Raw genomic sequence first — 24012 nt, 5'->3', positions numbered from 1 at the left:
CTCTCTCTCTCTCTCTCTCTCTCTCTCTCTCTCTCTCTCTCTCTCTCTCTCTCTCTCTCTCACACACACACACACACACACACACACTGCAATAAATAGTTGTAAAAGGGTGGCAATCTGTACAAACCAAAAGGGCAGAAACCAATTCAGATTGTTTCAAAAGAGATTGCCTCAAGGTAGGAAGTCAAAAGAGTGCTGGCTGCTTCTGAAGGCCTTGCAAAGAGATCCTGAACACCTGGGGATTTGAGACTGGGTTGCATAAGCTTAAAGAAGACCAGATTCTCCTATAAAAGGCCAGATAATAAACATTTTGGTTTATCAGTCTTCATCAGACAGCCTAGCTCGTCTGTCTCACAGCAAAAACACATGGAGACAGTGTACAAGCAGAGGAGTTCTGTGCATTTCAATGAGACTCACTCACAGAAGCAGGTAGCGGCTATGTTTGGTCCACGAGCCGCCGCCGTTTTCAATTACGCCTGATAGAAGCACAAAGAAGACTCAGCAAATATGTGAACATGGAACTTGTTTACACATTATTGCTTCAAGGGAAGATAAAGAGCCGTGCCGAGAAGGAACTGTTATCGAGGCTCTCGTAATTGGAAGAGTGTTTGCATAATCTCACAGCCATGCAGCCACGGATCACCACACCACTCACGTACCACTATGTCCATATGTGGAGGGTGGAGGCGAAGGACGTAAGGAAACACGATAGGTGCAGGGGAGGACAGTGAGAGAAAGTTAAGTCTCCATGTGGCCTCGTAGGAGGAAATAATGTCTCCAAGGAAAACGTCAAGAAGGACCCAACCACACTGACTAGTTGCTCCTTCTAACCTCAGCTAAGCTTCACTGAGAAAACGTCCTTGGAAGGGAAGTGGAGATGAAGTGACAACCATGCCGCTGTTTGAGGTCTAAGCTGGGTCTTCCAGGCTCTTGGCATCTTACCCAAAATGAAACGAGGGCTCACACAGATGTGCAAAGGTAGCAAGGTAACTTTATTCCCAGCAAAGCAATGCTGTAGGTTAGAGAGGGTGCACTCTCAAGATTGACAGCTGGCTGCGTGCATGAGCGTACTTGAGGGCCCTGACTATTGTTTAATGCATTCTTTTATGGGGCTCAAGAGGAAGAGTTTGGTTTTTAAGACACGTAATGAAGGTGGTTCTCTGTTTGGATTATAGATGAGGTCATACAATCGTTTTTCTAGTACGCATGTCCCTTGCCATAATTTTAATTATGCATCTGATTTTAATTATATGCACACCCAATTACACATAGACACAAGATGATCAATAGGGAATTCTCCCTAAAAGTTCACTTGAGAATCCTGTTTTGCTTCACTTCCTGTGTACCCTAGAATCAATTTACAGTGTATTAACCCTCCTCCTCTTAGGACAAGATGTACTAGGGATACATTTGAATAGACATTATCCAAGATTGAAGGCCATTTGGGGAGGAGAAACCTATTCCAGTATCCAGAGGGAATTGTACATGCAAACCTATACAGGGGGGGGGGGGGTCCAAGGTTGCTGGGTGTATTGTTCGGAAAAGGTTGTGAACGAGGTATGTGAATCTAAAGAATCTGGACTGCCAAGTGCTTTATTAAAGGGAAGTGTACATAGCCCAAACCTTTAAGCAAAGCCATAGGTTGCTCAGCTCTTCCCTGTGCTTGCTTTGCCTCGATAGGTGTCGATGTGCTAGCCAGTGATCCCCGGGAGAGGTGTGATGTTGTTATTGAGGATGTCTTAGGGCATTGCCCCCAAGGATATTTCGAAAGGAGAAACAAGCTCCAACAAAGCACTGGAACACCTCTCTCTCTCTCTCTCTCTCTCTCTTTCTCTCTCTCATGGTGTAACAAGAGTTTCTGAGCACCTGCTAAGAAGGCAGGTACCAATGTCAGCTCCTTAGAGAAGAATGTGTCAAATATCCATTGCCACATCTGTCAGGGCATCACTAGAGTTCAGGTGGCACAAGGCTTGCTCCTCCAGGACAAACTCTGAGATATCGCACCATCCAGCACAAGAATCAGGAAGAAAAGATGGGGTGTTCAGAAGGGGTTCTCTGTGTCATGTGCAACTGGCGTGCACTCTCCTTTAACGCAAGTTGTGACTTCTTCCCAATTCGAGGGGGTGTCAGAGGGCAGGCTGGGGAGGTCCTCTGACAATTCAGCTAGGTGTTCCAATAATTACATATGACGTCTTCATAAAGTCCAAGTTAAGGGACCCTTCTTGAAAACCATGTTGAAATGTAAAATGGTGACTTGAAGTTTTGTTATTACCCACACTTCCCTGGAATGACCCAGTCCTGCTCCATCTGAGGTACCCACATTGTACAAGTTGTTGGGTTTTTTGGGGGGGGCTTGTGGGGGGGGGTTCGAGACAGGGTTTCTCTGTAGCTTTGGAGCCTGTCCTGGAACTAGCTCTTGTAGACCAGGCTGGTCTCGAACTCAGAAATCCGCCTGCCTCTGCCTCCCGAGTGCTGGGATTAAAGGCGTGCGCCACCATCGCCCAGCCATTGTACAAGTTTTGATCACAGATTGTTAGTACAGACTTCAAGCACATGTTGGGAAGAACTGAAACGCGGGCTAAGTATTCACATGCAATCAGGACAGTCAGAACAGGGCTGAAGGAAGCAGGGTGGGATGCTGGGAGTGTAATGAATAGCTAGCTGGGAAGAGGAGAGGAGGAGGAGGGAAGGGGAGGGGAAGGGAAGGGAGGGGAGGGGAGGGGAGGGGAAGAGAGGAGAGGAGAGGAGAGGAGAGGAGAGGAGAGAAGAGAAGAGAAGAGAAGAGAAGAGAAGAGAAGAGAAGAGAAGAGAAGAGAAGAGAAGAGAAGAGAAGAGAAGAGAAGAGAAGAGAAGAGAAGAGAAGAGAGAAAAGGCAAATGATCTGTTTCCTGGGATCACTGAGGATACTCGGTCTAGGGTTGAGAGGGAAACAGCAATGGCCCTATCTATGGGTGAATGGAGATGGACTGGAGAAACTGAAAGTCACTAACACCATTGGAAACTTCATGAAAGTTCAACCAGCACTAACTGCCCAATGTCAGTTTAAAAAAGACCCCACAGACACACAGCAGCTAGAGGCCAAGACTCCATCGCTGACATCGCCTTGCTGTGTCTAACAGACAGACGTCTGTCCTTTCCCAGAGCCTGCTACATCCTGTAGCAACTGACCCTTGAAGACATCGCAGGAAGGCGACACCCGAGAGACGTCATGAAAGCAGACGCGGGGTTGGATGTGATCTGGCCACAGGTGCGTGGCCTGGGTGTCTCGGTCTCTTTGTCAGGCTACACGAGTGAGCGTCAGCACTTGGTGTTAAGGAGACGGAATTTGTCTGTAGAATTTACAGTCTGGTGCCATTGTACAAAGATGGACAATTTCTGCTCCAGTTTTCCTACGGGAAGCACACCTGCAGGAGGAAAATTCCCCTAAGGGGGTTCTGAAGTTGAAAGGCTTGGTTAGTCTCTGATTCGAAGGAAGGGTTCATTAGCAGCAGAGTTCCCGCAGGAGCGCGGTAAATACCCAGGGGAGAGAGCTACTAATGCCAGCTAGGAAGCCAGGCGTCTGAAACCACAGCAGACGGGCAGTAATGCAGGTGCCTGATGTGACCAAACACTGCATGCTATTCTCCTAAGACCATGTCTTTTTATGGGACTCAGAGGTTAAAGTTCTACAGCAACCCCATCCCCTGGTTCAATATTCACCCAGAATTTGTAGCCAGTACTGCACTGTTGGCTTAACCCCATGTCTCCCTCATGAATACACACTCCTCAAATTTAATAAACACAGAAGAATCTAAGCTCAACACCTGCACCTATGTACCCAAGACTTTTCTCAAAGATGCCAATGGGGTAACATTAAAAAATTATAGGCTAGGCAAGGCAATGGTCCAGTCATAAATCTGTTAAATCAAACAAGTCCAGGCCTTAGCAGCAAGAGGACACTGTTACAGCGTTACCAGGGAGACGCTCAGGTATTAATGCCTGTGACAGGACTGTGTGCCAATGTGTCATGAGGAACGAAAGTTCCAGGGTAGACTAAGACCTAAAAGGGTTGCCAGGTTGTGAGTGGAACGCTGTGACTCAGGGGAAACCCTGGATGGGTGTAAATACGTAGGTTATAAACAGCAGCGGAGGGCAGACAGGCTGATTTGTGCCTGAGATGGCTCCTAATAAATTCCCAGGCACCTGTTTGTGACATCACCGAACGAGCAGCTCCAAGCACAGCAGCTGTGGCTGGTGACTTAGACTACGTCCTCAAGTCTTTAACAAATTGAGGTGTCAGCCATGAGTTGTGGACACAGTCAGAATGCTGGGGGAGCCTGGAACATGGGAAGGGAGGTGGGGAAGAGCTAAGACTGGGGCTGGAGAGATGGATCAGTTGTCATGCCAGCATGCAAGCACAAGAACCCAAATAAATAAAGATTACAGGCATGACATATACCTGTAACCCCAGGAGTTGGCATAAACAGGACTTCTAGGCTCACAGCCTGTCGGCCTGGCCTACCAAACTCCAGGCCAGTGAGAGACCCTACCTCAAAAGATAAGATGGAGGCTCCTGATGAATGAGAGTCAAGGTAGTCCTTTGGCCTCTATATGTATATGCAAGTTCACATGCATGGGATCCCCATACATGAACACACACACACACACACACACACACACTTTCATAATTATCTTTAACACATGAAAGCCAGGAAAAGAACTATACACTCAGAGTTGGAAAACACTTAGAGATGACCTAACCCAGTTCTCTTTGTCCTAACAACCGAGTAAAATTGCCATTTTCTTAATGTCCCACAATGTTTTTAAATTTCCAATTATGCCTGTTTCATTCCTATCCCCTTCTAACCTTCATCATTTGTTTTGGATTTCTTTTTTTTAAAAAAAATTATTTATTAAGTATACAGTGGTCTGCCTGCATACATGCAGGCCAAAAGAGGGTACCATATCTCATCACAAGAGGTTGTAAACCACCATGTGATTGTTGGGAATTGAATTTCAGGACCTTTGGAAGAGCAGGCAGTGCTCTTAACCACTGAGCCATCTCTCCAGCCCCAAAATATCAGTTTCCTGAGCAGATTCATTGGTGTAAACCCAGGCCTCTGCCTTCTCCAGACAAAGCAACCCTTTCCTCCTCGACCCCACACTGCACGTGAAGGAAGCAAACACAAACGCAGAACCTTGCCCTCAGTGGCTTCATGGGTAAGTAAGCGTGTAGCCAGGCTACCCACAAATCACTCCCTGCTGTCAAAGATGAAGGAAGAGCAATGCAAGCTTCACCCTTTGGTGAAATAGAAGAAAATAAAAGGGTAGCATGCTACAAAGCAAACCAATCCAGCCACACTGAGAGACAGAGCTACGGTTCATAAATCCCAGGTAGGAATAAACAAACAAGCGAAGAACCAATTTTAGCAAAACAGATTGTTACTCTGGGTGACACAAAGTGTCCTTAGTTCAGCAAGTATTTATTATTTATTATCTACTCTGAATCAAGCCATGCTTTGTACCTGTAGATGGGGCAGGGGTAGGATGGGGGTCCCAAAACCCAGTCATGGAGGTGCATGTTTATAATCCCAACACTCCAGAGACTGAGGCAGGAGGATTGCTTTGAGTTCAAGGTTAAAACGGGCTACACAGCAACACATTGTCTAAGAACAAAAGAGAAGGAGGCAGGGGAACAAGGAGAAGGAAGAAAGCAGGCCTGCAAAGTTCCATCTCTGCCCTTGCAAACACCAGTGCCGTGCTCCTGGCCGCTCTTCTCCAGTGCCTCTATTTACATATCCGGCATCTCTCCAGTTGCCCCCGATATCATCTCCCTCTTATGATTGCTTCTAGTACCATCCCATCTGCCCAGGCCACTGTCTCATGCCCAAAGCAGCTTTCTAACACGCACGGAGTCCCCTTTCAACTCAGAACCTACACTATGGCCTGATCATAGTATCGAAAGGTCCAGTTTCTCCTACATAGTTCCATTCTCAAACTCTCCAAGCGCTTACTCACGGCCCCTCCGCTCCCATCCTAAAAGTCCCAATTTGGCCTGGTCCTGCTTTCCTGTTGTGACTCTGCCTCTAAAGTCCAAACTTCATCGTCAGAAGTGCTTCCTAGAAGCAACATTAAATCTTATCATCGTCTCTGACTACAGACCCTGCATGTTTACACCCAGAGAGAAAGAATTCAGGGAAAAGGCATCCGTTAAAGTGGGTTAGGTTCCAGTAAAAGTCATTTTAAATCAACACAACACACATAGACTCTCATTGTTCCATGGAAACAATGGTGTTATAAAGAGTCCACTCTGGTCAGGGGCCAAGGCCCAACATTTTATTACGGGTCAAGGTAATGAGGAAAGTGTTATTAAGTCAAAATGTTCTAAGTAGGACGCTGGTTTCTGCAGACTGACCACAGCTCTAACCTGTCGTCTACAGAACAAGCCTTTGAGGAAAGCACGGTCACCACGTGGTCAGCTGCCGGCCTGAGTGCCACATGGCAGGGCTGTGTAAGCCGGTGCCATCGGGAGAACGAGTCAGCATGATACTATATCTGAGCAATGTTTCCTCTGAGCACTTGCTAACTTCCTGCTCTAGTTTGACTGCGGAGGAGGTGAAGTAACCTTCGCCAAGGAGAGAGAGCTTGGGAAACCAACCTGGGCGGACTTTGGGCGTGGTTCTGAAGCAGACCCAGGGCTACTTACAACTGTTTCTCCAGTGGCACTGGCACAGAGACTTTTAATTCCAGACATCTTCAACCCCGTCTACTTCTTACCTTAATAGTGATAGAAAGACTCAAGTTGTGCTGGGTAAGGCCAGACCCTCAAACACAGGGCTGTGCTTGACTTCCCTGCAGCACAGCGAGTCTGTCCACCTGAGTCACACCAGAAGTGTCAGCCAGAAGTTCTAGAAGGCAGCCAGATCGAGCACACATCCGGCCCCAGAAGGGAAAGTTTATAGATTCTGACCCTGGATTGTGGGCTAATGTCTTTCCACAAACATATGAAACTGTTCAATGTAAATGGGTTTGCTCCAAAGCATACAAAAAGGTATAAAGTGTGTATGTTGTTCAGTCGTAAATCTAGTAATTTCATTTGTAATAGTTTTTTTTCCCTAAAGAAATTGCAAATATGTATTTTCAATTGGGAGTTAGCAAAAAAAAAAAAAAAAGCAAAGGAAAAAGGAACCCATTTAAATGTGCATCGTAAGGAGATACAGAGGGCAAGCAGGTCGCCCTGAGTTCCAGCCAGAAGGCTGAGGCCGAGTGTTCCCACAGATGTAGTTTACTTTGGAAGGTGAACCCAAGGAGGGGCCGTGAAGGACTGGGACAGGGGGAATAGAGAAGGAAACTCTTCATAAAGATGGATTACAAAACCACAAAGTTTTGGACACTGGTGATTATTCAGGTAGAAGCCTCTATGGAAGCACCAAGAATACACCCCCATCAGGTTGTCGGTCTCTAAGACAGCACTGGGGAGCATTCATTCACTGCCTCTCATCCTCCACTGGGTAAGGTTTCTCCAGTGTGGATTAACACTGTCACACTTCCAAGCCTCCACATACTCAAGTGCTAAGCGGATCCCCACGGGCTTCTTACATGAGGTGTTGAGAAGCCCAAGACAGAAACTGAGAAATACACAGTGTGGCTATTGCAGCGGGTTTGAACAAGGTACGACCTGCGGGATGGCCAGAATGAAACGGACCGAGAAGGCATACGGTGAGAGAGAGCACAAGGCGTCCTGCACAGGTGCCACACACACGGAGGCAATGCTACAGTCGCTGCGACATTGCTGTGAGAGGCGCCCATTTTGACTTGAGCTGGGCCCCACTCGTTATCATTAGCTCGGTTGAGCTTCTGGTAACAGTCTCTCGAGGTAGCTCTTCGAGGAGAGGGTGGTTTAATGAAAGAAGCAATGGAGCAATAAGAATGTGAAGACCCCAGAGGGTCTGCTGTGCAGAGTCCTCAGGGGAGACAGAAGTCACTGAACCTGGAGACAGCTGGATTCTGAGCGCCCTCTGCATTGCCCTCTGTCTTGGGTCACTCACCCTGCCCTCTGAACCAGGGTGTCTCCACTTTACGTGAAGCCTGTTTCTGCTTCTTCCCAGCTTTGGTTTTTGCTCTCCAGTCGCTCCAGGTCAACAGCCCCTGAGCCAGCTCCCTGGAAAGACTCTTCCCTTCTTATTTTCTCCCCCTCAGAAATGTTTTCTCAAGAAACACCTGTTTACACACATCAGGTTGTTGGCCACTTCAGCTTTGCAAGGCTCCTCAGTGCACTCGGGAAACAAGCCCACACTCCTGGGGAGGGCACCTCTCCCTCTGTGACAGGATGCTCTTGCCACCCTCTCCTTCACCATGCTACTCCAGGGTGACCCACTCATCCCCAGCAAGTTCAGTCCTACTTGAGAGTCATTAGCCCCTCTGTGCCCTTGGCCAGGAGCTCAATTCCCCCAGATCTTCAGACATCACCTCTTCAGGGCATCCCTCTTGACCCAACCTTACAAAAGAGCTCTCTGTGCCCACAACTTCCTGACAGCCTGCTCCAGCCCCTTCAGACTTATTCCCTCACCTGCAGCTTCCTGTCTGTTTGTCATCTTCCTTTTTTGTAATGTGTACGACACTGAACAGACAGACACAGGACAGACACACAGAACAGACTCCTGGGCGAATATGTTGACTTTGGAAACACAAGTTCCAAAGAAAAGAAAGCTAATGGGCCAGGTTCTGCTTTTTCCAGATCTCATCACAGTAACTGGCCAATATCCAGGCAACCCTACATCCAGAAACCTTTCCCTAGGCTCAGGGACAACAGTAGGGGTCACTTTTCGTGACACAAAACACGGCCACTTTGTCCCCTTCAACTAAGATTATAAGCAGGTTAACAAAATTCCTATATTTTTAAATGTATGATCCTGTATCAATCTGGAAACCTAAGTAGTCCATTTTTAGAGAATTCACTTTCAAGTGAGCAATATTCAATATTCTCGTGCCGCTAAAAGCCTACTAAAGAGAGTACAAGGACCTGGTCCAGAGTAACATGTTAAAAATCTCACCCTGTTGGGGGCTGGAGAGGTGTTTTAGTGGTTAAGAGCATTGCCTGCTCTTCCAAAGGTCCTGAGTTCAATTCCCGACAACCACGTGGTGGCTCACAACCATCTGTAATGAGGTCTGATGCCCTCTTCTGACCTAAAGACATATACACAGACTGTAAATAAATTTAAAAAAAAAATCTCACCCTGCCACTTCATCCTCCATCTCTAAATGTTCTGATCTCATTCCCCAACTCTGAGAAAGCCCCTCTGTGATGCATCCTCACCATCTCTTCCTCCCCCGATGTTTCTTCTTCCCCCCGCATTCTCTTCCTCTTCCACTGCTTTGTCCTTGTCGTACGGCACTCACTGGTGTGTCGTCTCCTAGAAAGTATAGGCATCTTCCCCTGTCATTGGTTGTTTCTCAAGAACTGCTCATTTTATTCTTGTACACTGGGAGGCGAGAGCGAAAAGCCTTTGGAAATTCACTTGGAGCAATGTTTTATTCTTATTGTACAGGGCCCTCATATGGGGCACAAGCCAGTACCTGTGTCCTAGTAGAGTTGTACTGTTCGTTTGTGGGTAACGTTCACTCTGGTGGATGGATGTGCTATATCATTTGTTAAATATTTTAATATCACCTGTGTATACACGCGCTGCCGTATATGCACACGCTGTATCTATTTATATTTGTTTTGTTGTGCATTCATGGAGGGAACAGAGACACATAAGGAAACTGAAAGGAAGATCCTGCACCAGACCCAGTGGAGGGAGCAATGGCTGTCATCTTACAGATAAGGCAGTTCGTGCACATGAGCACAGTACCTCCACACAGAAGAGCTCAGTGCCCAGTGCCAAAAACAGCTCTTTCTCCTTGCAGTCTGAACATACAATGCGCTTAACCAAAGGAACGGAGAATTTGTGAAACTTCTTCTCTTCGTCGCTACAGAATATGTGCATCTCCCGAGAAAGATGTGGAGGCCAGGCGTGGTTGTGCACAGCTCTAGTCTCGGCACTCGGGAGGCAGAGGCAGGGGGATCTCTGTTAGTTGGAGGACAGACTGGTCTATGTAGTGAGTTCCAGGCCAGCTGGGGCTACATAGTGATACCCTGGAGGAAGAGGCTATGAATGCATCTCTCTGTATCATACCAAAATAGTCGGAGACCCTGGGGGTAAATGTCTGAGAGCCAGGACAGGTTCTGTGTTAACTCTGAGAACTCAGTGATGTCCTGTACCGTAAACACGTGGAAGGAGACAACCTTTCTTGGCCATCATCACATGTCCTACTGCGTAATAATCACTAAATATTAATAACTGTTCTGTTAAATTCAAAAGTCCTTTAATTAGCTATATCATACCTGATATTTGCCACTTTGACCCTGTATTTACATGAGTTATCCCAATTTTCCATCAACGCCAGGCCACATAGTGTGCACGGCCTATTCCTTTCTTAGTCCCATTGTGGTCATGCTCAGATGAAATTAATCAGCACATCAGCACTTCTGAACCTGTGGGTTGGGGGTCACATATCAGATAGCCTGCATATCAGATGTTTACGTTATGACTCATAACAGTGGTAAAATTACAGTTTTGAAGTAGTAAAGAAATGAATTTATGGTTGGGATCACCATGACATGAGGAACTGTAGTACAAAGGCACAGCATTAGGAAGGTCGAGAACCCCTGCCCTACATTGATGAAGGATTAGGAAGGTTGAGAACCCCTGCTCTACATGGATGTTGAAAACAATAACTCAGGGTTTGTAGTGGGAACTACAAGCATCTGTCTGTACAGTGCAATAAATGTGAATATTTATGTATCAACTGCAAATGTCATAATTCTACTACAAATTTCCAGACTCGCTAGGGAATTATGATTTTTAAACATTGGTTTAATTTGGTCACCAAAACAGCCACTATTTTTGTCCTGATCCTCTTTCTTGCATCAACCTTTCACAATTTGTGAGGACCAGCTAGCTCTATGCTTTGAAAAACCAGGGCACTTTTTCATATCCAGGAGAGGTGTGTATGGCCTCTATCTACTGTATCTCCAAATTCCCTTTCAGACACCACAGTCTTATTAATAACGCCACTAAAGAGGTCTCACCAGGCTTCCCTAGCTCTCCAGACAATTTTTAGCCCCATGGTTCTTCCCAATTTAAAAACAAAATGAATCTCACAAACAGAATTGAAATGTCAAATTTACTGCCATCTGGATTTAAAGACGGCAAAGAAAACTTGGTTTGGGGTGTTTTATTTTTGTAGCCAGAGTGAACGTATTACAGTTACATTTGTTTTCAGACCATTTACCTCTCTATGTCTCTGCATTTCACTCCGAGGGAATAAGGTACTGAAGTGAAGAAGAAGACACCATCCAGAACATTCCAAGAAGAACCTATAACATTCAGTAGGTCCATCCAAAATAATGGAAGTTCATCTTCATCGTCATCATGAGGATAAACCCAATGTGTTCACTGAGTAAATTTAGAACCGTGAGTGTGGATTAACAGTTTGGCTCTGCTCCTCTGGGGGTTACAATCTGATACATGAACAGACATAAAGGATATGCGAGCCGTTTAGCAAAGCCTTTACGGTCCATCCATTGAAAGCACAAGGCAGCCATGGGGCCTCCAGGGTAGGAGAAAGAATAGCAATGACTGAGATCCTCTAGGTGAGACCTGCCACAGAGGGGAGGGTCTGTGAGTGGATAAGTTTAAGCCACTCTTCTTACCAATGCACAGCAAAGACCCAAAGACATCTCCTTAAGCAAGAGTCCATGACTATAACGCATAGGAATATCAGTTCTCTTGAGAACACCAAAGGAAAGGCCACCCACAAAATTTTAAAGATACAGAGACTTAAACCCCGACACATTGATTGTTTTAGGAACAATGTGGGAACCAACAATGGACTCTGTGCCGTGCACATACACACATGCACACACACACATACATGCATGCACACATGCATGCGCACGTGCACACATGCACACACACATACATGCATGCACACGCGTGCACACAACCACACCAGATTTTGGCCAGTGTTCTCAGGGTGGAAACTTGGTGGCAAACCGCTTCATTTCCTCTGAGTCCAAGCACTCTTTGTACACTCATTTGCTCAGCTCCGACAAACGGCACTGCTGTGCCCAGCACCCTGTGTAAGACGCAGGGAATAACCCAGCCAAGGTCCTGCCCCCAGTGAGCTTAAATGTAACAAGGAATATAGCCTTTTCTTTTCGATTTTACATTTTTATTGTGGCAATACTATAAAAACAGAAAAGCTCACATTTTTTTCATGTTTAGGCTCCCTGCTCAGCAACACTGAGTATAATCTTATTGTGGACTGTCCATCCGCAGAGCTTCTTACATCTTTTAAAACTAGCATTATGTAGGTACATCTCTCCTCAGCTCCTAAAAAACTCAATTATTTTTATTTATGAACTTGACAGTTCTAGGTACCTCATGGAGATGGAACTGTACGCTATTTGTCTATTCGTATTTCCATGGTCTCACTCAGCGTACCAGGTGACCTCAAGGTTTGCATAGTAACCTCAAGGTTCAAGACTCCACTCCTTTTAGGAAGCTGAATAGTTCTTACACTCATGGACACACACACAGCATATTTTGTGTATCTGTTCACCTATTACTAGGTACTGGGCTGTGTCCCCACCATTTAGCTATTGTGAATGGGGCTGCCGTGGATGTAGGTGTACGTCAATGTGTGAGCCTCTGTTCTCAGCTCTTTTGGAAACAGCTAAAAGTGGAATTTCCGGATCGGTATCTATCTTTAATCTGGGGGGAAGAGCAGACTGCTTTTCTCGAGCTGTGCAGTTTTGCATCCCTCCCAGCAAAGCGTGAAGGTTGTAATTTCTTTGCATCCTCACTAACACATGTTATTTTCTGGCTTGTTTGTTTGCCTGCTCCTTTTGAAAACAGCCAGCCTCCAAATAAGCAGGAAGTGGTATCTTATTGTGGGTTTGATGTTCTGTCCCTGAGTGGCTGCTAACCTTTCAGATCATTTCGTGTGTTTACTGCCCATTTATGTATCTTCTTGTAGAACTGTTTACCCAAGACCTGGTCCCTATTAAGATGGAGTTTATATTGTTGTAGAGCTTTAGAAATGTTTTACAAGTCTGGAGACTAATCCCTTTTCAGACCCATGACCAGTGTGATGGTTCATTTTCATTGTCAGCTTGACTGGCTTTGAAGTTGCTTAAGGATCCAGCCTCTCCATGTGTCCTAAAGATGTGTCCATATACACTCTCAGAAGGAAGACCCATCCGGAATGTGAACAGTGTGGTCCCATAGGCCGAGGTCCTGGACTGAATGAAAAGGAGAGAGCAGTGAAGCCTATCTCTCCTTCCTGCCTGCAGGTGTGATGTGACCAGCCAGCCACCTCACCCTCCTGCCACCAGACCTTCCCCTCCATGATGAGTCTCCATAACTGTGTCTCCACTTAAACCAGGAGCCAGATAAACCCTTCCTTCCTGATACTGCTCTTGCCAAATATTGTATCACAGCAAGGAGAAAAGTAATGAGCACAATTTGCAAACATTTTTTCCATTGTTGTCAGGGGGGTTTTGTCCTGCCCTGGTCCCACAGTCTTTAGGTCCCAAAGAAAATCACACAGAGAGTCTACATTAGTTATAAACTGATTGGCCCATTAGCTCAGGCTTCTTATTAACTCTTATAACTTATATTAACCCATTATTCTTATCTGTGTTAGCCACACGGATCAGTAACTTTTTCAGCGGGGCAGTCACATCTTGCTTCTTGTGTATCTGGACAGGACTGCAGAGGAATGAGCTTCCCTCTTCCCAGAATTCTCCTGTTCTCATTGACCCCACTCTACTTCCTGTCTAGGTATAGTTGTCCCACCTATCTTCCTGCATGGCTACTGGCCAATCAGTGTTTATTTAAAACATAATTGACAGAATATAGACAATTGTCCCACAGCATTCCATTCCATGAGTTGCTTTTTATTACTCTGTTGATAATGGTCTTTGGTGTGAATGCAGATTTAAACAAAACACCAGGCAGACTAAAGCACCAGACACAGTGTGGATGCGAAACACTGGAGATGGGTTTAGGAAACCTCATGAATACTGAGAGTATGAAGGCTTCCTTGCCCATTTATTTACCTGACAATCATTGCTCTATAGAATAAGTAACAAGAGTGAACAAAACACACAAATCCCTGATTCCAAGGAGCTCCCATTGCAATGCCATTCAACAGGACAGGAGTGAGACTCAGGCTCAAAATATATTCTCAAATAGTATGGCAATCATTTCAGTAGAGGGATTCTGAAGGATGTGAGGGTATCTGCAATGACAATAATGCCATGGTGTGGCCATGGGGTGGCAGTGGCCATCTGAAATGGGACAGGAGAAATTATTATAACATAAAAACTCAAAATATTACAATACCAGGTTGTTGGGTGGATCAAGAACAACTAACCAGATTGAGTGTAGGAATAAGGAAGGAAATAAACTCAGCACATCAGATGATAGAGTTATCAAATAAAGGTGGGAGACAGGAAAGAGATAGCAGCAGTGAGCCTTTGTTCTTTGTTCATTTCAGGAAGACAGTTTCAAGGTTGAAAGGACAGTCGGCTTGTAAGGATCCATAGAAACCAAAAAGCTACCCTGCTTCACCTACTGTTTCCAAAGCAACTGAGTTGAGGGGAAGAACATCTTCCACTTGGGAGGAACCTGGGAAAGAAATCCATTTCTCTAGGCCTATGAGAATGATAATCTTACTTAAAATTAATGAGCAAGATTGAAGCTAAGTTTCTAGTTCCCCAACTTCTACATCCCAGAGATTACTACAGTGTTCAGACATACATAGATTTGAGAAGAATGGGCCCAAAGGAAGAGTTGGAAGCCACTTGCTCCAACTCTTAGAGCAAAACCAGAGCTCTAATCCAAAAATCTGATTTAATAGAAGCTGAATCTTGTCATGCTGTTAATGTCTCTATAATGAGAAGGAAAGCAAGCAGCCAATGTCTCTAAAGAGAGAGAGGGGGAGAGAGAGATGAGAGAGAGAGACCTGCCCTTGGATCATAGCAGCTCAAGGAGCCATTGGGAGTGTTGAGGATTGCTACCTTCACTGCCCTCTCTTGCAAGTCTCTTGTGAGTTTACCTCTCAGTGACCCATAAGATGTCCCCTACTTTCCCTTTATAGCAGCACTGTACCTTTGTTCTTGGTTCATTTCAGGGAGTCAGCGAGAAAGTGAGCATAGTCTGAACCACATGTTCTCAAACTCCGATGCACTATCAGTTCCCTGGGGAGGAGAATCTTGGTCATCGCAAACTCACGGGGCTGCTTCCTGAAGCCAAATGACCTCTCTTCATCCTCACACACAATCTCTGGGGGGATGCTGCTTTCATGCTTCCGTTCCCCATCACAGTGAGGGACTGAAGCTAAGGTTAAGGGCATCACTCAGATCTTCCTATAAATAAACACAGAGTAAAACTGGTCTCTTGTCTAACACCAGGTCCTGTGTGGCATCAGCCTCACAAACACCAGCCTGTTTACTGACGACGATAGAAGACCCACAGCTCTAAAGGAAAGGGGCTCCGTGAGAAGTTGGCTTGCTCTCGGCAGCATGCCCTGGCTGCACTATTCACAACAGCCAGGAGATGGACCCAACCTAGATGCCCATCACCAGATGACTGGACAAAGGTAGTACCTAGACAAAATGGAATAAAGAAGAAAATGAGACCATGGCATTTGCAGGAAAAGGGATGCAAGTGGAAATCATTTAATTAAAATAATGGCTATGCAGAATAACCCAGACTCAGAAGAGCAAATGCACATTCACTCTCCTATGTGGAACCTAGACATGAAACTATGCATATGCGTATGTTTATGAAACTATGCATATGCGTATGTCTATAGGCCACAAAACTAGAAAGAGGATTTAAGAGGAGAGGATAGATGTTAAAGGAGGTGTGAGAGATGTGAGAAAATGCATGTGGGGAATAAGTGGGGGGGCAGTCAGCAGGAGAAAGAGAGTCAGAATATAGAGGGGAGAAGGGGAAGGAATTAGAATAACATATGATGGCATACGTGCCTGAAGACATCATAGAGAATATCATTATTTTGTATGCTAACCTAAAAAGCTAATATAAAGAATTGCACCTGGGTAATGCCTATGGAAGATGGTCAATGCTGGTGTAGCAAATACCCAATGGAAGGGGGGGTGCTTTTAAATTTAATAACATTTCCAAGAAATGTTAAATTACCAAAAAGTAAGTTATTCAGCCAGGCCACAGAACTGTTTATACAGTCACCATGACTTTTAAAACAATATTCATACATGAGGAAATTTGTTCCATTTAAAATAGGAAGTAAAAACCACACCCAGCTCTCCTGACCTTTTCAGATGCATTGTGCTTTAATTACTTGATTCAAAGTCAGCATCTCAGGCACCGCTGCACAGTAGCACAAATCCACGACACTTCCCCGGCAGGACGCGCTTGAGCAGTGTAGGCGCAGGTTGGGTTCAGACGCACCCTGGAGCTCACACGGGACTGGAGCTTCTAGCATTCCTGTGAACTCCCCAAGATCCCCTCTCAACCTTCTGTCCTCTCCTTGCCCCTGCCGTGTGTGTGTCTGTGTGTGTGTGTGTCTTATGAAATGAAGGCTTTCTTCCCACACATCACTCTGACTGTGTTATCTTCCCAAAGAGTTGTTTATAATAAGCTGTGATAGGAGGTAGGGAGACGGTGGGCGCATAGTTAAAAGCACTTATTGCTTTTGTAAAAGACCCAGGTTCAGTTCCCAGCACCCACATCAGGTGGCTCACAACCTCCGCTAATTCCAGTTCCAGGGGATATGCCACCCTCTTCTGGCCTCCATACACACATGCACATGCGTGTGGTGCACACAAATTCACATAGACATATTCACACATATTCGTGAATTTTAAAAAAACTTTACTAATCTCTCCTCACTTCAGGCAAAGGCACCTATCAATGGCTTCTTTTCAGGAAGGGAGGCAAGGAACACACTAATAAATGCTGCCCCAGGACACACGAGGCACACGAAGAAGTGAAGGAATTTGGCACCAAAGAACAAAAGAAGATTGGGAACACCCATAACCAACTTACTCAGCAATATGACTCAAGGACAATTCTCCTTTTGAGAAATCTCTTCCCCAGAAATGCAGGTGGACAATGTCTACTTAAGACACACGTTAGAGAAGGTTTTCATCTCTGTATACCAACACCATTTGGTCTCATGCCTGAAAGCTAAAACAACTGAACTGCACCTACAGCCAGCTAGTCCAGCTGTCGAACAATTCACTACCTCCACTGAGTCCACCCTCCATGGCACTCCCAGCTCATTGGCCACTGTATCTCTCCCTGCTCCCTAGCCTCTCATTCCCAGCTCACTGACCACTATATCTCTTTCTTATTCCTTATCAGACTAGCTCTGCCCAATGCCTGTTTCTTCACCTGCCTGTCCCCTAGTGGTATGACTTCTGGACTTTCTAACATTACCATTCTTCTTCTATTTTCTCCTTACTTTGCTGGAACCCATCACATTAACCCAGCTCTACACTGAGATGCTTCTTCTGCTTGAGTCCTGTGTTCTTGATGTTTCTGGAACATATGATGCTATTAGCAAAATACAAGTTTCTTCATTTTCATTCCATTTGACATCCTTGTACGGGTCATCTTGTATTCATTTACTGTAATGAAATGTCTGAGACAGTCAACTTCAAAGCAGGAAAGCTACATTTCAGCTCAGTTTGGTAAGATCTAAAACATGGCTGTTGATCGGGTCTCTGTGGTGAGGCTTCCTAGCAGGTGTGTGTGACAAAGAAGGACCATTCGCTAAGAAGCAGTGACCAGTAAGGTACAATCTTCTTCAGGGATAATCTCAGCAGCCCCAAAGCTCTGAGAAGATGCCACCTCCTAAAGTTTTCACCACCTTCCAACAGTGTCATGCCTGGAACTGAGCCTTTACCACCGTGTCTGGTAGAACATCAGAAATCATTTAAGTTATTTCTCACCCCTTCCCATATCTCAAAGACCACATCCAGAATGTCCTCTAACGTCTTTCCTATTGCCCTGCCTGACAGTGGCTTTTACCAAGAGCTAGTAAAGAATTTCCCCCCTTCAACTGCCTATGCCCTCTTCCTTCAATTCTGCAAAGTTTGCTATCCTACAAACAGCCTGATCACGGCCCTTGCATGCTCAAAAGCCTTGAGTGTGCATAGCCTTTTGCCCATGAGCAGAGTAGGCTCCCTAGACTGGCAATCAGAGCACTCCACAGTGTGACCAGACTTGTTGCTGCATGTCTTCTGAACACATCCTGGGTTTCTCACCTCTGTGTCTACGTCTGTGCTTCCTCTGCCTGTACAGCTTCCATAGCCAACTATAGCAACTGAAACCTGGCCAGCCTTCAAGGTCTGCAGCAAGGCATGGAAGCCTTCTCTGGTTTCTAGGTTGGATTTGATCTATCTTTCTTCCTTTTCTTAGTAGTTCCTAGAAATTTATATATTTTAGGGCTCTTATTTTATAGTATTGTAATTTCAAATATCTATCTGCCTTCACTGCTATGCAGTAAGCTCCAGGAAGACAGAGATCATATCTTATTATATTTATATTCCCACAGGACTTAGCACATTCGTTGCAATAAAAGACCATCTGTACATACTTATTAAATTCACATGTACATATCTCTAAGAAATTATATGCTGCAATTTGGGGTCTTTGAAACTGTTCATTATACCCACTTGTCTACGTACACAAAATGCCCTTTCCAGAGCTTCTCGGTGCCATTTCTCTACACTACTGACAGAAAGGCCCTGCGGGGCAGTTATCTATCACGGCTGCAAAATATTCTCCCTGCCCCTTGGGCTGCTCCCTGGAATCACTCTGAGGCCTGAGCTCATGAATGAAGTGACTGATAAATTTGGAGCAACATCATGTTTGTAATTATCTTCTGTGGTTAAAAAGACAAAAGAGATAGTGTTGCTTCCAAATAGCGTGTATTTAAGGGAGGAACATCTCGACTCAGAAGCAGCACCGCAGGACAGCTTGCCCGGGACTCAGGCTACATCAGAAGGGTCACATGGAATTCCCTTCTTTGTAGTTATCACGGTACCAGAAACAACAGTACGGCTTTGAACTTGCTGCAGCTCAGCCAGTGACAGTCTTTAACAGCTTGTCAAAGTCACCCCTTGCTTGCAGCCTCCCTGTCTGAGTCTTAAAGGGAGAAACAGGGAGAGATAATTCAGTGAGGGATGGGCTTGCTGCAGGAGCATGAAGATCTGAATTTAATCCTAAGTACCCACATAAAAAGGCCATGTGGTGGCGTCGGTTTGTAGGCTCAGCCCTGGGGACACGGGAACAGTGATCCCTGATGCTCACTGGCCAGTCTAGCCTATTTGACAAGTTCCAAGTCAACAAGAAACCGTGTCTCAAAAAAACAAGGCAAATGACACCTGGTGAGTAACATCCAGGTTGACCTCTGACCTCCACGCATACACCCACATGTATGTGAACCTGTACATCTACACACACATGAACAGTATGTTTAACATACTTATTATTAGTATAACATGCTAATCACAATACTTGGTGATTGTTGAGCTTTGTGACCTTCTTAGGAACTAAACTGTGTCTAGCTATACCCTGCAAAGGAACACAGCACAGGCTGAAGGCTAAGCATGACAGACAGACTGCTGGGTGTCTACTCTACCTCTGTTCCCTCTCGCTGTGGGCCATCAGGAATCATTCATTACTTCTCAGTTGTGTGTCTTGATTACAGAAAGGCCCTAATACTAATATAATAATAATAATATATAATATATAATAATAATATAATAATAATAATAGTGACAGTCACTGCATCATGGGGCTCCTGGAGCAGCACATTGCTTGGGAGTGCCTTCATAGCATGAGTGCATTATAGCTTCCATGATTACTGATTTCAGTGAGGTCCATTTTCAAAAGCAGCAAGTACACACTGTCAGGGAACTTCTTTCTGCGAGTGTGTGTCCTGGTCAGGGCTGAGGCAGCCAGAGAATGGCCTCAGACGGCAAAGGGCAGGGTTGTAGGCTGCTGAGTCACGAGTCGTACATCATACAACCTCCCCTTGTATGAACACTGTTGTTGTTTAATTGAATGAGTTGCCGATATATAAAAATCACGGTTTCCCTACCCAGGCTTAATTGTTAATGACGTGGGCAGAGGACCCTGGAAGGATGGTACAGCAGCTAAAGGTGCTCACAGCTCCTGCAGAGGACCCTGATTATGTTCCCAGCACCCATATGAGGCAGCTCTCAACGACCTGTTTCTCCAGCTCCAGGCATCTGAAACCCCTTTCTGACCTCCGAGGCACTGCACTCAAATGAGCAAGCCCACATACAGACAACACATGTATACATAATTGTTTAAAGATTCACTTATTTTTAGGTTGTGTGTATAAATGGCATGCCTACAATAATGCCTGCACAGCAATCTCCATAGCGTGCCATGCAAGCATGTGGACCTGAGTTCAGATCCCTAACATCCATAGGACACAGCAGTACATGTCTAAGGGAAACATAGAGACAGGTGGATTTCTGGGGACTCCTCCGACAACCTAACCAAATCAGTGAGCACTAAGTCCAGTGATGATGTGGGATTCCCCCTCTGTATGCTGTAAATTCCATTGGTTAATTAAAAAAAAACTATCTTGGGCTTGCACAGAGCAGAATAGTGGTAGGCAGGGGAAAAACTAAACTGAATGCTGGGAGAAAGGAGGCAGAGTCAGAGAAGAAGCCGTGGAGCCGCCACAGGAGACAGACATGCTGGAACCTTGCAGGTAGGTCACGAGCCTCATGGTAAAATATAAAATAATGGAGATGGGTTAATTCTAGATGTAAGAGCTAGCTAGCACTTTGCTTAAGTAATTGGTCAAGCAGTGATTTAATTAATACAGTTTCTGTGTGTTTATTTCAGGAGTCTGGGCAGCCAGGAAATGAACAAACAGAGGGCAGCCGTGAACACACTAGCAGCCTCCTACTACACAGTGAGACACCAGTCTCAAAAATACTGTGGAGAGAGGAAGGCATCTGGCAACGATTTCTGGCCCCCACATGCATAGCATACATGTGCATGAACATACACAGTCATAAGCAGAAATGTACATGTACCTCTATATGCACACACATACATGTACCTATCTGTACTGCCATGCACACACATATTCATGTACCTGTATCTCCTCATGCATAGGAACACATACATATGAACATGTGGACACACATACAATAATAATAGACCAGTTAATATAATAAAGAATAGTCCTGTTACATAGAATGATGTTATTTCATTGATTTCAAAAGTATAAAAATTACACTATTGCAAAAGATAAACTCTATGCATTTTACATATTCCCCATAAAATGTAATACATATCTCTTCCATCTTCCTGGGCATCTTTTCTCAATGCACTTAGAAATAAGTAATAGCATAAGATTTGATTGACCTACTCAGAATTTGGATCCTTCCAATTGTTCATTAAACTTACAAACTAAATTAATGCTTGTTCTTATGTGGCTTGGCAGCATAAATTAATACTATCTGAACGAATTAGTAACCTTGGCTCCTAACACCAGAGATTTTGGCAGGTTCCACTTTCGGTTTAGTAAGCCCGGGCACAGGGGAATCTTTATGTAAGAATTTTCTCTCCCACCACTACACATGGAGTTCTCCTTAATGAATGTTAAAGAAATGTCCCAGAGGAAGTGTAAACCTCCTCGTAACTTCTTGTCAAAGCAACAGGAAGCTGGCTTGGTGCTCTAGCTAGAAACACAAAATCCAAAGCATGGCAAGGAAGGAACTCATTCCCTCAACAACACTGTTCTTATCACCTGCTCTAAGAACCAGGCAATGACACACTCTGAAGAGCTCTGCATTCTTACTTCCAGGACAAAATAGCAACACGGTGAACAGGAGGTGTAGGGATGTTGAGCAGCTGAAGCTGACGAATTCTTAAAATACATTGTCGGGTATTCAACGAAGCCAGCAGAAGTGGGAAGTAGTAAGAACAAACACGCAGTTCATGAACGAACACAGATCATCACCCCATTCATCATCTTGGGGGCTTGTGAGGAGGCGGAGGTAATTAAGACACCCTGTGTGCCCTCCAGACGTGCGGTGCCCGGTGCCCAGGAGAGTTATGAAAATAACTACACGCACAAGGAGTTAGTGTGTGCCCCAGGAAAGGTAAGAGCGCTCTGGACAGTCTAAAGGAAGACATTAAATCCAGTGATGGATACAGAAGCAGACAGACTGGAAGAGGGACTCACCTCGGGATATGAACCTAATGGATTTGGTGGTAGGGACAGCCTCAGTAAAGGGACTCGAGGCTTCTAGTTTACCTGGAGAATATACCAATGTGGCTTTAAAGAACAATCAAGATACAAGCTAAGTGTAGGGGAGAGTGTGAGCCGGGTGTGGGGTTTGCATGCTTTTCTCTCCCCTCCCCTCGGACAGCACGGTGGACAGTGCAGAGAGCATGCGCACACATGATAAGCACCGGTAAGAGCCAATGAGGATCAGGCAGTCAGCATGACCAGACATTAACTGAGAGCGATTGTAAGGAATCATCACACAAAACCAAACTTGAAGTAGAAAATACCTGTCTTGGATTCTTCCGGGAGGTTGCTGTCCTGGAAGCAGCCAGCGTAGACACTTACCAACCAGCGCTCGGTTCATCTTTTCCGTGATAAAACGCTCTGACCAAAGGCAACCTGGGGAGAAAGGGGGTTATTTCTTCTTCCACTTCCACATCACAGTCCATCACTGAGAGGAGCCAGGGAAGGAATTTCCAGCAAGAAGCTGAAGGCAGAACAGATTCAGGCAAGCAACATTCTCTCTGATGGAGGAACTCACTCATAGCCGAGAAAGTCCAGCAGAACGATGGAGGCTCACCCATTGGCTTGGTCTTAGCTTTTTTAATGCAGCTCAATACCACCTGCTTGAGGACTGGATCCTCCTACATAAATTAACGATCAGCATAATCCCTCACATGCACCCTTCAATAACCTGATCTAAGCCACTACTCTACGGAGGCTTCTCCTCTTAGATGACTCTAGGCTGCGTCGAGTTGACAAAGCACCCAAGACGGCACTGGTCTGTGATTTTCTTTTCTTTCTCTTTGAGACAGGGTTTGTGTAGACATGGCTGTCTGGGCTACAGAGACTTTGTCTAACAAAACAAAACAGCAGGTCTGGAGAGAAAGTCCATAAGGCATGCGGACTAGAGTTCAAGTCCCATGAAGAGGTAGGGTGGCAGCATACACTTGCAATCTCAGTGCTAGGAGGAGTCAGGCAGATCTCTGGGGCTAACTGGTGAGCCAGTCTAGCCTTGTCAGCGAGCCCCAGGTCTCGGGGAGGGACTGTGTCTCAAAGAACAAGGTGGCCAGCCATCCCAAAGAAACACACACACAGTGCCTTGGCCAGGCCACTGTTTTAAGCACACAGTAAGGCAACCCATCACGATAAGTACATAAAGCTGAGAAGGCTAGTTCACCTCACAGCTAGGCACAAAAAGAATAAGAAATAAGCCAAGATCTCACAAACCCCTTCAAAGACTTGTCTGTTTCTGGACCCAGCCTAAAACCTCGTCTACGGTGTCACCTCTTAAAGGTTGAATTCCTCAAGTATCTCTACAGGCTGGGACCTGCCGCGGACCGTCCCTCTCGGAGACCGCTATCCACGGGAGACCAGGGTGAAGGATAGGATAGCCAGGATACGATGCAAGGGAAATGACAGACAGACACACTGTGTAGTGAAAATCTGCTGCAATTTTACTTCTGTAAAGCTTCAGTTTTTGTACAAAACAGATCAAAGAACTTGGCAGGTGCATTACATCACCCCACTCAGGGTTCCAGACATAAATCAAGATTAAGCATAATCAAAATAGAGCTTCTTCTACGTGCTCCTTTCTACGTGTTCCCCCTTCCGTGCTCAAGATGTTGGCAAGGACTTTTAGTTTTG

At 45.4% G+C, this 24012-nt stretch overlaps 1 long non-coding RNA gene across 1 annotated transcript in view; it reads right to left on the bottom strand.

The window, feature by feature from the left end:
* Positions 1-24012, bottom strand: part of LOC126499323 (uncharacterized) — a 48074-nt gene that overhangs the window by 12721 nt on the left and 11341 nt on the right. Inside the window, exon 2 of the long non-coding RNA XR_007591056.1 lies at positions 22653-22764. This is a non-coding gene — a long non-coding RNA (uncharacterized lncRNA). The remainder of the gene's footprint in view (positions 1-22652; positions 22765-24012) is intronic.

The sequence above is a fragment of the Alexandromys fortis genome, unplaced genomic scaffold, assembly GCF_014885135.2.
Source record: "Alexandromys fortis isolate MF-2015 unplaced genomic scaffold, M_Fortis_MF-2015_v1.1 scaffold_15, whole genome shotgun sequence".
Classification (NCBI taxonomy): Eukaryota; Metazoa; Chordata; class Mammalia; order Rodentia; family Cricetidae; genus Alexandromys; species Alexandromys fortis.
Note: the sequence above shows the minus strand (reverse complement) of the source record. Positions and strands in the feature narration are given on the sequence as shown.